The sequence below is a fragment of the Microcaecilia unicolor genome, chromosome 1, assembly GCF_901765095.1.
Source record: "Microcaecilia unicolor chromosome 1, aMicUni1.1, whole genome shotgun sequence".
Classification (NCBI taxonomy): Eukaryota; Metazoa; Chordata; class Amphibia; order Gymnophiona; family Siphonopidae; genus Microcaecilia; species Microcaecilia unicolor.
In genome coordinates this window covers 136,124,861-136,142,741 of record NC_044031.1, presented here as the reverse complement: position 1 = coordinate 136,142,741, position 17,881 = coordinate 136,124,861, and the positions used below count along the sequence as shown (strand labels likewise).

The following is a 17,881-nucleotide window of genomic DNA, read 5'->3' as shown; positions in this document are numbered from 1 at the left end:
CCCGCCTCCCAACCACAAGCTCTGGCACAGACCGTATAAGTCTGCCCAGCACTATCCCCGCCTCCCAACCACCGGCTCTGGCATAGACCGTATAAGTCTGCCCAGCACTATCCCCGCCTCCCAACCACCGGCTCTGGCATAGACCGTATAAGTCTGCCCAGCACTATCCCCGCCTCCCAACCTTTGTCTCCAGCTGTGACTCCAGATCTGACTCTGACTGATATTAGGTTTTAATTTTTTTGTTCTGGATCTAAACTACTGGTAACAAAGATATACCTATAAAATGATACATTTACCAAACATTACAATGTTGTACATTTTTATTTTGAAGTTGGAGTTACAGTCAGTACATTATTACCAACTCTGGCTCCACCCAAAATTGCTTCTGACTCTGACTCCGCCTCCACAGCCCTGGTCAGAGGCACTAATCATTAACAGGGTATGATGCCTGTGCGCTAGGTGCTATTATATAAAGTAATCCCTAAGAGCGGTAATGCATAACTGAAAGGGGGGGGGTATACACACAGGTGGAATCAGGGGTGGTCTGAACATTAGGCCATCTGAGGAGGGGACTTCAGGTGGCACTCTTGCGGGAGCAGCATCTCCCCCTTCCTTTCTCCACCCCGTTCCCTGAGTTTACCTTCTTTCTTCATTTTCCAAAAGCCGGTGGCAGAAGGCACAATTCCCATAGGCTGTTCTGCCGCTGGCACCTGCCTCTTCTCTTTACTGTGGCCTACCTCTCTGATGTAACTTCCTGTTTCTTCAGAGACGGCTGCAGTAGAGAAGAGGCCAGTGCCATATAGGAATCGTGCCTGCTACTGCTGGATTTTGGAACATGAATATAAACTAGGGGAACAGGGTGGAGGAAGAAAAGGGGAGATACCAGAACTTGGCCAGGAGGGAATATGGATGAGTCATGGATGTGTCACCAAGCAATGCATATACCTTATAGAATACTATCAGTTGCGTACACTACATGGTGCATGCCCTTTATATAATAGCGTTTGGCGTGGATCCTGAGCCTAAATTTTAGGCGTGGTAATTACACCTGCTAAAAGCAGGTGTAAATGCTGGCACTCAACTTAGGCGTGCTTCGGACAAATTCTGTAAATCCATGTGCAACATTTTGGAATGCACATGACATGGCCCTGGCCACGTTCCCTTTTCATATATCTGCGACTGAAGTTAGGTGTTGTGCTTTATATAATAGCACATAGCGAAATGCACGCACAAATTTTTAAGACTGCCAGTTAACATCAACAAATGGTTGTCTGCACCCAATTATTGATGTTTCCGAGCTCAATAGTCAATTTATTTGCGCATGCATCTCCAATGTGCACATAAAGATAGGCGTAGAAATTTGAATGCAATATATAGAATTTGGGAGATAACCTATAATGGCTTAGGAGTGCACAGATGCCGTTACAAAATTGGTGCTCAGCGCATGCCAGTATAACACCTCCATCGAGGAACCAAGTTAGAGAAATTACCCTTAAGATATTTATTTTTGGATCAACAAAGGTTCACTTTTCAAAACTCATATACAACAATACTGGAAAAGACCTGTGTTCACGAGTATGCAAATTAATCACAGCCTACAAAGAGCTCAGCTTCATCCAGGAACAATACACTTACTCGATCTATGCAGAGAGGTATATAAATATCTCTGCAGGAGGCAAAAAGCTTTCCAATATTCAATTTATATCTTCTAGTACACTGTAGCTTGCCAAAGGACTAGAAAGGCTCCCTTGCAGGCAAATGATTCACTAACTGTGTTGTAATAATTGCTGGGAAAGCTCTGGGGTGACTAAGAGTCATTCTATTCTCTTTAATAATTAAATTGCCCAACAGGTACCCGTCAACTGAGTAGTTTCAAGCTAGCTCTTATGTAATGATAAACCATTGTGCATGCTAGGGTATCTTGGTCCACTCTCAACTCTTTTTTTCTCACTTACAGCCCTTTGGGCTGTCATTAAAAAGTAGCAACAAAGGTTTGACATCAAGAAGCCAATGTATTTATTGACTGGTAAAAAAAAATTCCCAACTAGGGCTTTGCAAGCAAAAATGCTAACATTTTCTATCTGCTAATGAAGCCCCGTTTGCAAACTGTTTTTGCCAGTTTTCCACTCAGTAAACCATTGCACCTGCTTTGCTACACCCAAAATGATATTCAGATTTCAAATTAATGATCTACTGTGAAGAAAGATTATGCAAAGTAGCCCATTCATTCTGAATTCTGAGAAAACTGTCATGTGAAAACTTTGTGGGTCACTCGTCACAAAAAGGAAGACTTCCCATCAATGGACTACTGGTATCAGTTCTTTCAGGTCCTCATAGCAAAGTTTCGTGTGAAGGTTTACTACCCAGTTAATTACCTGGGCAGCAAACACTTTGCAGAAAATGGTTAAAAACAACAACAATTAAAAAAAAAAAAAAACACTGGTTAGTACTAGGCCTCCTGGAAACCAATACAGCCAAGTACAGCCAAACAGTCAAGCAGAAATGGCTTAAGTCTAATCAAGTCCCTGCTAAGGTGTCACTTCGGTAGCCCGGTGATCCCCCTTGTTGGAGAAGTGGATTCATAAGGGTATAGAGCAAGCTTGGATATTAAAGGATCCCAAAGGCACAATGTGTGTGTGTGTGGGGGAAGACTCCCTCCAAGGTCCTATGCCTCCATTCACTCATCCAGGCACATTTCTTCTACCAGTTTGCTCCAATGTATGTTTATTTATTTATTTACCTCTTTTTGAAGGAATTCACTCAAGGCGATGTACGGTAAGAATAGGAGTAACCTAGTGGTTAGTGCAGTGGACTTTGATGCTGGGGAACTGAGTTTGATTCCTACTGCAGCTCCTTGTGACTCTGGGCAAGTCACTTAACCCTCCATTGCCCATGGTACAAAATAAGTACCCGAATATATATAAACCGCTTTGAACGTAGTTGCAAAAACCTCAGAAAGGCAGTATATCAAGTCCCATTTTCCTTCCCCCCCCCCCCCCCTCCTCTAAAAGTATTCCAATATCAATACAAAATATGGCATGGTGTACTACTTACAATGTCAACACGATACGTAATAGAACATTTTAATAGTGAAGGGTAAAGCAAAGATGGAACATATAGATAGGTAAGAGAGTAAGAAGAGTTAGAAAGTAAGGTGACTAATTTAAAACAAGTTGCACATGAGATCAGAGAGCTGGTTAAATATTATCTCAGCTAGGGTAGGAGTGGATAAACATGTCCTGCTGCAGTATGTGCAGCCCATGTCACTCTTTGTGTGTGTGTGAGTGAAACTAACAAGTCAGTTACTTGTTTCCCTATACAGGCACCATTTCCGCATGGGTGATTGCACAGATATACAAAAACAGCACCCCACCCCCACCCCCAACACAGAATGCAGTAGTTCTAGTAAATAACCCCACTGTGCACAAAGGGAGGTCTGCTAAAACTCCAACTTTACTGATTAATGTTAGTGCAATTCACCTCAGTACAGTCAGGGTCGCCGAGAGTGGGGGAGGCAAAATTCCCCGGGCCCAGGCCTCTGTCTCTCTCCTACTCCTGACCGGACCCGGGTGATCGCGTCCTGACGGGAGCAGGAGAGAGAAAACTCCAGCGCCGGGCCCCACTTAGAGGCTGGGGAGAACCCAGAGGAGCAGACACTGCAGGTCTTCCTCCAGCGCTTCTGAAACCGAGCATGCCCCAAGAGAAAAAGGAGCTGGAGGGGCAGGCAATCGGCAAAGTGAAGAGCAGCGCTGGAGGAAGACCTCTTCTGCTGGCTGGGCCTCAGGATCCCCACCAGCCAAAGTATTTCAATTGCAGTTGTGGCAGCAATCTGGGGGGCAGGGGCAGCAGCGGCAACGATCGTGGTGAGGGGGCGGCAGTGGATGAAAATTGGGGGGGGGGGGTGGCAGCGGCAGCAATCATGGAGGGGGAGTGGACGCCCTGCCCTGGGCCCGGTTCAGTCTCTCAGCGGCCCTGAGTACAGTAACTTCTTGTAGGACACTTCAGAACCCATTTACAAGTTCTTCAAGGGCAGACTGAACAAGCAGTCCCTTTTCATCACCTCTGCTCGAATTCACTCCTATTTTCTGATCGAAATCACCCCTCTTTCCCCAACTAACACCCCTCCACCTGGTGGTCTTCTTGCACCCCTGGTAGATGCTCAGAGCAGTTCTAGTGTCGTCCTTATACCTTTACTTCAGTGGTCATAAAGGTAATATCCGTCACAGGATCTAAATCCTTTTTCAATGGTCATAGCTCAATCTGCTTCTTGGGAAGCAGGAATTTAGTATCCAGAAAACTCCTTTCGTAGGACTGAAGTAATCCTTTAGGGTCCAAACCTAACAAGGCACCGGACTGCAGGGTTCAGGTATGCATTTGCTACTGGGTGGCAGAAAACAGGTAAGTGAAAAGATACTTTTCCTCCACACTGAGGCTCCAAAGAACTCACCTAACTACCCACCCCCTTCCCCCGGCACATCCCAATTGGGCACTCGGCTAGAAAAATCTCAGGTGTTTATCCCTTTATACTGCTTCCAGGGTAGTTCTAACCCTGCAAGGGCATGAAAGAAAATCTTCACCTTAGCTGCACGAGCTATTAATGACACCTGGGTCACACTAGGCAAAAAAATCTGTTCCTGTCAGTATCCCTCAATGCATTTTGCAAAAATAATGAAGATATTTTGACTTTGTAGACACTCTGATACATTAAAAAGACATTTAGCTGCTAAATAGCCTGGGGGTTTCAGTAAAACACAGGGGCAAAAAAATGCTGGAGACTCCATCAAAATGCTGAAAGCCTGAAAGATGTTTGGAAGGTCATTTAACATCCTTCTAGGTAATACCGCTTATGCTTTCCTTAATCCTTACCTTGTCAAATGCACTCCATTACTGTTGCAAATCATAATGACTTGCAAAAGGTTAAAGTCAAAATTCAAAAACACCCCCAGATTCTATAAACGACGACTAAAATTCCATGTGCAAATCAGCATGTGTAGCCGATTTGTATCCACAATTTAATTGGTTAACAAGACAAGAGTGGAGGAGTGGCCTAGTGGTTAGGGTGGTGGACTTTGGTCCTGAGGAACTGAGTTCAATTCCCACTTCAGGCACAGGCAGCTCCTTGTGACTCTGGGCAAGTCACTTAATCCTCCATTGCCCCATGTAAGCTGCTTTGAGCCTGCCATGAGTGGGAAAGCACGGGGTACAAATGTAACAAAAAAAAAATTAGCACCCATAATTGGATGTTAACAAGCAATTATCAGTACTAATTAGGACTTAGGTGCATAGCTCACTAAGGGAGTCTTTCACAAAGGCACGGTAGCATTTTTAGCCTGCGATAAACACCAGAGAAGCCCATAGGAATATATTGGCATTTCCAGTGTTTAAAATATGCTTATTTTTAGCATGGGCTAAAAATGCTAGTGCACCTTTGTAAAAGGACCCCTAATTATATTCTAAAGTGATGACAACCATATCTCAAACAATTAATTATTACCTGAATTAGTTATTACTCTGCTTACTATTAAATTTCTCTTTGCTTCATGTACAATTTCTCATTCATAATAGATTTTCTAAATGTTAAACATCCATAGCTATCCCAGTATGTTTATGATATTGTATTGTAAAATTGGATTCTTACAACAAATTACTTTCTTATGCATTGTTCTTTGTTATGTATCCTATACTGTTTATTGTAAGCCACATTGAACTCAAACTTGTTTGGGATAATGTGGAACATAAATGTCACAAATAAATAAATCATGCAGATCTCAAAAGGGAGCATGGCCATGAGAGGGGCATGGGCGGATAGTGCTGAAAATTTACACGCACTATTACAGACTATGTTAGGTCCATGCCTAAATAAGACATGTGATTTACACCAGGTTTTACATAAGAACATAAGAGTAGCCATACTGGGTCAGATCAATGGTCCACCTAGCCCAGTATCCTGTTTCCAACAGTTGCCATGCCAGGTCACAAGTACCTGGCAGAAATCCAGATCGTGGCAACATTCCATGATACCAATCCTGGGGCAAGCTGTTGCTTCCCCATGTCTGTCTCAATAGCAGACTATGGACTTTAGGAACGAGTAAAAAAATCGATTTACTTCTACTCGTTCTACACCACTCAGGATTTTGTAGACCTCAATCATATCTCCCGTCATCCATCTCTTTCCAATCTGAAGAGCCCTAACCTCTTTAGCCTTTCCTCATACGAGAGGAGTTCCATCCCCTTTATCATTTTGGTCGCTGTTCGTCAAACCTTTTCTAATTCCACTATATCTTTTTTTGAGATACAGCGACCAGAACTGTTTTAGTTGGCATAAATGCCTGCACCTAAATTTTAGTCGCGGGATGGCCACTACATGTATTCTATAAACTGCGCCTAACTGTAAGCGAGGTTTATAGAATACCAATAAGTGTAGGGTTTTTCGGCGCCATATATAGAATCTGGCCCTTAATATGGTCAGCAGTGGTGCCAAGGTTTTTCTAATCCAAGGCAGGTGAACAGATAAATTTAAAAACACAAGGGTCCTTTTACTAAGGTGCGCTGAAAAATGACCTGCGCTGATGTAAATGCATGTATTGGACGCACGCAGGTCCATTTTTCAGCGCACCTGCAAAAAAGGCCTTTTTCGGGGGCCGAAAATGGACATGTGGCAAAATAAAAATTGGCGCATGTCCATTTTGGGCCTGAGACTTTACCACCACCCATTGACTTAGTGGTAAGGTCTCACGTGTTAACTGGGCGGTAATCGTCAGCGCGTGTACAATGCGATTACAGCCCGGTTAGCGCCTAGCGCCAGAAAATTTCAGGCGCGCTTACTGGATACATGTACAAAATGAAATTACTGCCCGGACCATGCGGTAGCCGGGCGGTAGTTCCAAATTAGCATGCGTTGGGCGCGAATAGGCGCCTACGCAGCTTAGTAAAAGGGCCCCATAAGGATTAATTGTATAGACATTTTTCCACATGTAAAGACTGGTTTACATGCAGAAGAGGGCTATTATATAAACCATGGGCTTAGGTGCCTAATATACTGAACAATTTTATAAAAAGTGATTTCTATACATAAATTTATTTGGATTTGGCTCAAGCTATTTTGAACGGAGAGGAAGTAAGCAATGAAGGAATAATATTATTAGGAAATCCTGGAATGCATGAAGTTACTCTTTTCTTCTGTTTTGCAGATTTTCTGACTGACTGCCCCTGACGCAGCTCTACAAAACGCTGGCCATCGTTGGTCACGGTCTGTTTGTGCTATAGTTGGAAGAAAGAAACTCCACAGCTAAGTATTTAAAGCTGTTTTTTGAACACGTTTGTGTCTGTTCACTTCATGATTTGCGATTGCACTAATCAGGGAGATTTTTTTGCCAATGATGAAGAAGCCCTGCTCTTTCAGCTATTAGCTGGGAGCTTCTTGGGGCTTTTTCCTCCCTGTTATTATTATTATTACGAGCTCCAATTTTTCCACTGCTTACAGGTAAGAATATAGAGAATCTTTTTTCTTTTTGTATGGTTTAACATTAGCATGTGGCCATTAATACAAAAATTTGGGAATCGACCGTTTTATTGTGTGATAAAAATGGATTTAGCAGGTTGAAAACCTGCGTAAGGGCGCGGTAAGGCCACTTTTTAGTGCTGCTTTGTAAAAGGACCCTTAAGTATTTTCCTGTCAATTGAGGGCTCACAGTCTGAGGCAATGGGGTAGTAAGTGTCTTGGCCAAGGTTACAAGAAGCTAAAGTGGGTTATGACACGGGATTCCCTGCTTCTTAGCCTGCTGCACTAACCATTAGGATACCCTCTACTAGGGGCTGGATTCAGTAAATGGTACCCAAATGTAGGCTCCAGAAATATCTGTGCTAAACTCGTATTCTATAAAAATAGCGCTTACCGCAGATTCCCATGTCTATCTTTGGGTGCAATGACTTATGACTGCTGAAACCTGCTGTAAATCCTGGTGTGCAAGTTGAGTGCATAACCCACAAATTCTATAACACTGCACCTAAAGTTTTGGAATGCCCCTGACCTGTCTGTGCCCTTCCCATTGCCACACCCTCTTTTGGGTTGTACACGACACAGTTTGGGTGCACAGCATTATAGAAAACTGTGTAGGCAGATGTACGCATTAATCCATATTAGTGCTAAGTAACGTCAATAATGGATTGTTAATTTATTTAGATTTTGCTCACACCTTTTTCAGGAATAGCTCAAGGTGAGTTACATTCAGGTGCACTGGATATTTCCCTGTCCCTGGAGGGCTCACAATCTAAGTCTGTACCTGAGGCAATGGAGGGTTAAGTGACTTGCCCAAGATCACAAGAAAGCAGCAGTGGAATCTGAACCGGGCACCTTTGGATGTCAAGACCAGTGCTCTAACCACTAGACCACTCCTCCACTCTACTGGCTCATTAGCTAATTAATTTCTATGCACATCTGCCCTGAATGCTCAAATTTGGGCGACCTATATAGAATCCCAGAGGTACTGTATACGTGCACAAATTCCTAATAAAACTACCTCCAAGATTAGCAGGAATAGTGAAGGCTTTTGACAGAACAACAGAAGGTTTACCTATATTTTATTAGTAATTTTCATGACAGATCTGATAACACACCATAACCTGCAACTGCATATTCTAAAATATAGCAGAAAAATAATTTAAAAAACATCCCATTTTACATAGAAATTGGAACTGATTTGTCCAGGTTGAGATATATACAATTCTAGTATTTTAGAAATAGATCTGCAGGAAGGTACATGCAACAGAAGCAGCCACTTCACAAATATTAATACACACTGAAATAGTTATGGAGGAAACTCAGCAACTTATGGGATAGGAGGTAGTGTTCTATTGTGGATTAAAAACTGCTTAAAAGACAGAAAACAGAGAGTAGGGTTAAATGGTCAGTATTCTCAATGGAAAAGGGTAGTTAGTGGGGTTCCCCAGGGCTCTGTGCTGGGATCGCTACTTTTTAACATATTTATAAATGACCTACAGATGGGAGTAACTAGTGAGGCAATTGAATTTGCTGATGACACATAGTTATTCAAAGTTGTTAAATCGCGGGAGGATTGTGAAAAATTACATGAGGACCGTTCGAGACTGGGAGACTGGGCGTCTAAATGGCAGATGACTTTTAATGTGAGCAAGTGCAAAGTGATGCATGTGGGAAAGAGGAACCCAAATTATAGCTATGTCATGCAAGGTTCCACGTTACGAGTCACGGACCAAGAAAGGGATCTAGGTGTCGCCGTTGATGATACATTGAAACGGCTAAGAAAGCTAAAAAGAATGTTAGGTATTATTAGGAAAGGAATGGAAAACAAAAATGAGAATGTTATAATGCCTTTGTATCGCTCCATGGTGCAACCGCACCTTGAATATTGTGTTGAATTCTGATCGCCGCATCTCAGAAAAGATATAGTGGGATTATAAAAGGTGCAGAGAAGGGCGATGAAAATGATAAAAGGGGTGGGACGACTTCCCTATGAGGAAAGACTAAAGCAGCTAGGGCTCTTCAGCTTGGAGAAAAGGCGGCTGAGGGGAGATAAGATAGAGGTCTATAAAATAATGACTGGAGTTGAACGGGTAGATGTGAAGCATCTGTTTACGCTTTCCAAAAATACTAGCACTAGGGGGCATGCAATGAAGCTACAATGTAGTAAATTTAAAACGAATCGGAGAAAGTTTTTCTTCACTCGATGTGTAATTAAACTCTGGAATTTGTTGCTACAGAATGTGGTAAAGGCGGTTAGCTTAGGTTTGGACAGCTTCCTAAAGGAAAAGTCCATAGACCAATATTAAATGGACTTGAGGAAAATCCAGTATTTCTGGGATAAGCAGTATAAAATGTTTTGTACTTTTTTGGGATCTTGCCAGGTATTTGTGACCTGGATTGGCAACTGTTGGAAACAGGATGCTGGGCTTGATGGACCTTTGGTCTTTCCCAGTATGGAATACTTATGTATTTATTTACATCTATGTGGAAAGCTCTGGGATTTCTGTGAACTGTGTATGTTGACCTGTAGTGCAAACTCACAGCGGCAGGCAGTGCCTGTGTTCGCAGAGAAGATGGCAGCAGGTCTGCGTAGCATGGTAGTAAAAGAAAAAGTACAAGTGGCCAAGCTGTGATCTGGGAGGGGACGAGAATGTTTTGCTCCTATAGGAAACAATAGGAGATTTTCACTCAAGCAGGAGGCCATTTGCTGGATGAAAGAGATTAGTGATGGTGCAGTACTTCAAGCAGTATCATCCTCCTCATCCTCATCTGCTGCCTTGGGTCCAAGTGTCATTCTTTTCAACTTTAGAGCATTCTTGTTCAAACTGTCACTAAATCCCCAAGCAGCAGAGAAAGAGGATGAAGGCCAAGACACAGTGCCACTGCAGTTCTCCTCCTAACAGGAAGCCCAGACCAGAAGGGGATGAGAGAGAGAGAGAGAGAAATTACAAGTGGAAAAGAACACTCCATGGTGAGGGCTGGATTTTGATGGCATTGTGGGAACTGGGAGTTGGTGGGGGAGGGGAGGGAGGTCCTACGTAAAAAAAAGCCAAGATAAAATGTAAATTTTAATAGCACTCCTAGGACTGAGCTACAATGTGCCAATTCTAAAAAGCAATTTTGTCAGCAGGGTATGCAGCAGAGCTTACTCTTGGTCTAGCTCAATTAGAGCCATCCTGTATTGGACAACAGGCACATAAACCTTTATTCACATGTCCCACTCCCTCTTGCCCCTCCGTTCCATAATATAATGGAACACTCGAATCAGATACCAGGTATTAATTTTGTATAAAAAGGCCAACTCCTTCATTTCCTGCTGGAGGTTGTGACTAATTCGTCTAAAGTATTCCCCCGACTCTGCCTAAAGAGCAGAAGCTGTGCTCAGTAATCCATCACCGAGCTCTCAAATGGTAGCGCATAGCCTCCCACATGTGGATTTTAATCTCTTCAAAAGTTGGTTTCGGCAGCTTTTTTTCTTTTGCATTTGTTAAGGAATTCAGCAGCAGTTTTAAGCTCTTCTCGAGTATAACACATAACAGAAAGAACAACAGCATTCCAATACGTGGGATTGTCCAGTATGTCCTTCTATCCAGCGATGATTTTCTAGCCTGCAAAAGATTACATCCCTCCTGATGGCAGCACTTCAATTAGAGATAACATTTTGGCAAACCTGATCGAGGTTTCTGCCAAGTCTTTGCCCGCTTCCTTAGACAATAAACTTATCTTGGCAATAGACACTGTTGTGTTCCTACTGGGAGGGCTGTCAAGGAAACCTGACATCAGAGAACAGTTGGCAGGGGGAGCATGAAAAAAGCAAATCTCTCTCAAAATCCCGACAGTCAAGAGCCATTAAATCTGCCCTTGGCCCCAGGTGGTACAGCCACATCACAATGAAGTGTCTCTCTTCAGTTCCTCCAAAATAAGGACAGTCACTTGAACTTGGAGCTGCAGGTACAGGACACAGAGCAGGAATGGATACTTCCAGGCTGCCTCAAAATGCTGATGATGACACAGAATATGAAACAGCCACTAGGATGCTCTGTGCCTGCAATACCCTGCTTTAGTTTGGTTTGAGAAAGAGAATTGTCTGCAGCCAGGGGCCCCTCTTCTGCAAAATCCTCAAATTGTTCCTATTCAAACAAACCCTCATAAAGAGCAGCCATATCTCAAACAACTAATTATTACTTGAATTGGTTACTACACTATTTACCATTAACTTTCTCTTTGCTTCATGTACAATTTCTCATTCTTAATAGATTTTCTAAATGTTAAACATCCACAGCTATCCCAGTATGTTTATAATATTGTATTGTAAAATTGGATTCTTACAACAAATTACTTTCTTATGCATTATTCTGTGTTATGTATTCTATACTGTTTATTGTAAGCCACATTGAACTCAAACTTGGTTGGGATAATGTGGGATATAAATGTCACAAAATGCCCTCAGACCGCGCATGCTCAGTTTTGAGACTGAGCATGTGCGACCTGAGGAAAGCAGCCGCATGGGCAGGCAATGCTGGGCAGAGGAAGGAACCGCACTGCCTGCAGCTGGTGGGGCCAGCCAAGGTACTTTGGGTGGGCATGAGGGAGGGCGGTGATGACGATTCTGCCCCGGGCCCGGCTCAGTCTCTCAGCGGCCCTGCGCAAACCACTAACACAAACAGCTTCTCTGAGTCTTCAAATGGGGTAAGAGGAAAAGAACCATTCAGTCACACTATAGGTTTGCACTGTCCAATCTGTTTTTAACTGTTGAAAACAAAACAAGAACATCTAACATCAGCAGCTGAATGAAGAGACTGTTTCCCTACTTATTAAAGAGATGCATTTGGCACACAAATTTCAAACTGCTGACATTTAGACCAGACATTCTTAGAGGATTAATGGCCTATGCTCAAATCAGATAGCTTATAATGGAATTCAACACTCTATTTCATTTGTAATGTTCCATATCTGTGAAAATTTAGAGCACAAATGTTAAGTAGTGTAACCATCTTTGGCACCGGATCTGTGCAGTGATGAATGCTCGGGAGGGAACATATTTATCTGTAGGCAGAAACACAGCCAGCTGCTAAAGTAATGAAAGGAACATTGTGAAAATTAATTTGATAAATTATTCCTCAAATCTCCCTTTACAGCATCATTTATGATGCATTAACTTCACAGCAGCATAAACTGAGTGAGTGAGTGATGGCAGAAAAAGATCTAATTGATCCATCCAGTCTGCTCAACTGAGATTTTTCCACTTGAAGTAGTTAAGCATATGAACTCCCATATGTGGCCAACTACCAACCCCTCCCCACCTTCCTGTCTTTTACCTGACCTCGTAATCCCTTCCCTGTATCACCTTCACTGTCCACCCCAAGCAGGCCCAAAATTTGCTAAAATACTGGCTTTTCTCCCTGTCTCTGAGAAACCACTTCAGGTTTTTGTCATCTTCCCCTACTAAAACCAACACTAAACACAGGAAGGAGAGTGACCCAAGGTAATCTGCTGCCCCCCCCCCAGCACCCAAAAGGGAGGGCCATCTCAGAGTTCCATTCAGGCAGTTGGCCCAATGGGGGGGGGAGGGGAAATGGAGTGTAACTCATATCCTCAGATTATATAATAGAAAAAAAAAGAAACTGCAATTATTGGTTATACTCTGCAAAAACTAGGTGTTACCAGGGCTGGTGCAAAAGTACTTGCTGTCTTAGGCCAGTGGTTCCCAAACCTGGTCCTGGAGGCACCCCAGCCAGTCGGTTTTTCAGGGTATCCACAATGAATATTCATGAGAGAGATCTGCATGCACTGCCCCCACTATATGTAAATCTGTCTCATGACTATTCATTGTGGATATCTTGAAAACCCGACTGGCTGGGGTGCCTCCAGGACCAGGTTTGGAACCACTGCCCTAGGCAAATCTTCAACATTAAGGCTCCCACCGCCCAATTAAGTTACAGGTCTTACTTTAAGATTTTGATAATTAAATTCTGTAATCATGATCACTCTACAACAATTCTACAAAAATACATAAGGGCTCTTTCACTAAAGTGCGGTCAGGGTTTGCACTTATTGCACATTAACAACAAAAACTAATACCAGGTAAGCACAAAGCTTTTGCAGTAAATGAAGGGAGGGAGGTGGTGCCCTGCATTTACTGCACAGGGTAGACAGTTAGCACATGGGCACTGTGTGACTTGCCTGAGCAGGTAGCACAGGCCCTCTGCACTACTGGCCCAGACATGTAATTTGCCCAGTTTTCAATGGCCAAGACGGCTGCAGGTAGACCCTTAAAACCAGCAGTAGAAAAGCTGTTTTTTGTCATTAATGGCTCACAGCTCCCTACTTCCGTAATCTGCATCGTTATCTCTCCCTCTCTCTCACCCTTTCCTTCTCTCCACTCCCAGGATCCAGAGGGGGGGGGGGGGGGGCAAACAGTGCAGCTGCCCCACAGTTCCAGCTCCAGGGGACCTTGCGGTCCTGGCATCTCTTCCCCTTCTCCCCATCACGGTGCATCTCCCTCCCTTCCTCTGGCCTTCCCGGTCTTCTTTAAAAATCAATTTCCCTTCTCAGAGGGGCCCGGTGTGGCAGCCTGCAACTGCCCCAAAGATTTTCCTCTGCCGCCATCCACCCTCCTCTAACTTCCTCTTTCCGCCTGGGCAGATTGGGCAGAGGAAAAGCTTTGGGACAGCCACAGGCAGCTTGTGAAAATGGCTGCTGTGTCTGGGCCCCTCTAAGAAGGAAAACTGATTTTTTAAAAAGACCAGGAAGGTGAGGGGAAGGGAGGGAGGGAGACGGACAGTGGTAGAGAGAAAGGGAAGAGATGCCTAGACCGCGAGACCCCCTGGAGCAGTTTAAATTAGCCCAGGGTTGGGGGTGGGGAGGGATGAGAGGGGAAAATGCTGGACCAGAGGTGGGGGAGGGGACTAGAAAAAAGAAATGATAGGCCTGGAAATGGGGGGGGGGGGGAGAGAGAGATCTAGATAGATAGATGGTGGACAATGGGGAGGGAAGAGAATGGCAGAGATGTTGGACCCAGGGGAGCAGGCCGGCACAGGGGACTTGAAGATGCTGGACGGAAGAGAGATATGTTGTATCAGGGGATAAGAGGGAGGGAGAGCAGGAGAAATGTTGGACCTGGGGGCAGGTGAGAGGGAGGGATAGATGCTAGATCATGAGGTGAGAGGAGGGAAGAACAGCAGGAAAGAGAGAGGGAGCAATGTTGGACCATGAGGGGGAGGACAGAGATGAGGTGAGATGATGGACCATGGGGGAGAGACAGGAGGGAAGACAGATGGGACAGGAAAATGGTGAAGGAAAAAGGACGGGGAGATGTCAGCCCATGTTGAGGAGAGGGAGAGGAGATGCTGGGCTATAAGAATGTAGGGAGGGGATATACTGGAAATTGTGGAATCATGTGGGAGAGGCCAGGGGGAGTGGCAAGGAGATGAATGAAAGTAGGATAGTGAAGACAGAGGTAGAAAAGTGATAATGAGGAGTAGATGAAAGACAGAAGGGAATAGGAGGCTGGGAAAGGAGTGAGATGGGAAATGGGAAAGCTAGAGCATGAAAAAGGGTGATGGAATGTTGGTAGGTAGCTGCACCCTAGAAGCTGTAGTCCTAGGTACAGTGGGGGAAATAAGTATTTGATCCCTTGCTGATTTTGTAAGTTTGCCCACTGACAAAGACATGAGCAGCCCATAATTGAAGGGTAGGTTATTGGTAACAGTGAGAGATAGCACATCACAAATTAAATCCGGAAAATCACATTGTGGAAAGTATATGAATTTATTTGCATTCTGCAGAGGGAAATAAGTATTTGATCCCCCACCAACCAGTAAGAGATCTGGCCCCTACAGACCAGGTAGATGCTCCAAATCAACTCGTTACCTGCATGACAGACAGCTGTCGGCAATGGTCACCTGTATGAAAGACACCTGTCCACAGACTCAGTGAATCAGTCAGACTCTAACCTCTACAAAATGGCCAAGAGCAAGGAGCTGTCTAAGGATGTCAGGGACAAGATCATACACCTGCACAAGGCTGGAATGGGCTACAAAACCATCAGTAAGACGCTGGGCGAGAAGGAGACAACTGTTGGTGCCATAGTAAGAAAATGGAAGAAGTACAAAATGACTGTCAATCGACAAAGATCTGGGGCTCCACGCAAAATCTCACCTCGTGGGGTATCCTTGATCATGAGGAAGGTTAGAAATCAGCCTACAACTACAAGGGGGGAACTTGTCAATGATCTCAAGGCAGCTGGGACCACTGTCACCACGAAAACCATTGGTAACACATTACGACATAACGGATTGCAATCCTGCAGTGCCCGCAAGGTCCCCCTGCTCCGGAAGGCACATGTGACGGCCCGTCTGAAGTTTGCCAGTGAACACCTGGATGATGCCGAGAGTGATTGGGAGAAGGTGCTGTGGTCAGATGAGACAAAAATTGAGCTCTTTGGCATGAACTCAACTCGCCGTGTTTGGAGGAAGAGAAATGCTGCCTATGACCCAAAGAACACCGTCCCCACTGTCAAGCATGGAAGTGGAAATGTTATGTTTTGGGGGTGTTTCTCTGCTAAGGGCACAGGACTACTTCACCGCATCAATGGGAGAATGGATGGGGCCATGTACCGTACAATTCTGAGTGACAACCTCCTTCCCTCCGCCAGGGCCTTAAAATGGGTCGTGGCTGGGTCTTCCAGCACGACAATGACCCAAAACATACAGCCAAGGCAACAAAGGAGTGGCTCAGGAAGAAGCACATTAGGGTCATGGAGTGGCCTAGCCAGTCACCAGACCTTAATCCCATTGAAAACTTATGGAGGGAGCTGAAGCTGCGAGTTGCCAAGCGACAGCCCAGAACTCTTAATGATTTAGAGATGATCTGCAAAGAGGAGTGGACCAAAATTCCTCCTGACATGTGTGCAAACCTCATCATCAACTACAGAAGACGTCTGACCGCTGTGCTTGCCAACAAGGGTTTTGCCACCAAGTATTAGGTCTTGTTTGCCAGAGGGATTAAATACTTATTTCCCTCTGCAGAATGCAAATAAATTCATATACTTTCCACAATGTGATTTTCCGGATTTAATTTGTGATGTGCTATCTCTCACTGTTACCAATAACCTACCCTTCAATTATGGGCTGCTCATGTCTTTGTCAGTGGGCAAACTTACAAAATCAGCAAGGGATCAAATACTTATTTCCCCCACTGTAACTGTTTTATCTTGCATCATGGTTGGGCTAGCCAAATTGGTCTCTGTCTCCTGTGCACTGAACTGTCGTGGTATTAAATATAAACATATATTCCGTATCCTTAGAAACTGCCCCCTCCCCAACCTAATAATAAGTGCAGGGTAGCACTAAGACATTTATCGATCGAACTAACAAAATATTCTTCTGGTGTCATTTCAGTAAAAGTAACACATATCTTCTCCATTACTGAGCAAACTGTGATTGCAAAACCCTAGTCATTCAGGACCTACAGAACAAATCTACCATTTCATAACAGCAGTAATGTCCAGAACTCACATAAGGACCCTACCTAGGAAAAGGCGACACTGTAAATATTGCAGTGGACTCTAAGCCATAACTGAACAACCCAAGTTTATTACTGCTCTTTACACAGAACCTGGGCCAGTGTTACAGATACAGTGGCCAGAGGCAAAAATTTGAGAGGGGGCACCAAACCCCACTGGCAGGCTGTGTCCTCTTCAGTTTGGGGCAGGATTGGAGCCCACTATGGCATGGCAGCCTAGGAAGGTTGCCGTGGTTTATCCCCCTAAACAAATTCAATATGGCACATTGCTATGTGGTTGAAGAGCTGTTTTTTTTTTGTTACATTTGTACCCCGCACTTTCCCACTCATGGCAGGCTCAATGCGGCGGGCAATGGAGGGTTAAGTGACTTGCCCAGAGTCACAAGGAGCTGCCTGTGCCGGGAATTGAACTCAGTTCCTCAGGACCAAAGTCCATCACCCTAACCACTAGGCCACATTAACAGCAAGGGCTCTACACACTGCTATATTTATTATTTACTGTATTGCATATTTAATGTTCAGTACTGAAAAATTAACAGAAGTGATATAACAAATTTCTTTTTATAAAAAGTTTATTTCTACTCATAATTTCACCGAATATTCAAACAGTTTCTCTTCTGTCTTTTTCTGCTTTCATAAGCTATAAACACTATCAAGGTTGTCTGTCCAGAAATTAAAAACAGTTTAATTCTCATTGAGTTTTCCAAACGTTTGGCATCTAAGCGATTTCTAAATTTTGTTTTTATATTGTTCATTAGACTAAATCCTCTTTCACAGTCAGCACTTGAGGCCTAGAATGTGCCACAAATGTCCAAAAGTGAAAATAACACCTTGAAGTGATCCTGTTGTTTAGTA

General features: G+C 43.9%; 1 protein-coding gene across 1 annotated transcript in view; it reads right to left on the bottom strand.

The window, feature by feature from the left end:
- The window catches only part of PPP1R9A (protein phosphatase 1 regulatory subunit 9A), a 364,256-nt gene that overhangs the window by 206,631 nt on the left and 139,744 nt on the right, over nucleotides 1-17,881 (bottom strand). The gene's annotated exons all lie outside the window — the stretch shown is intronic.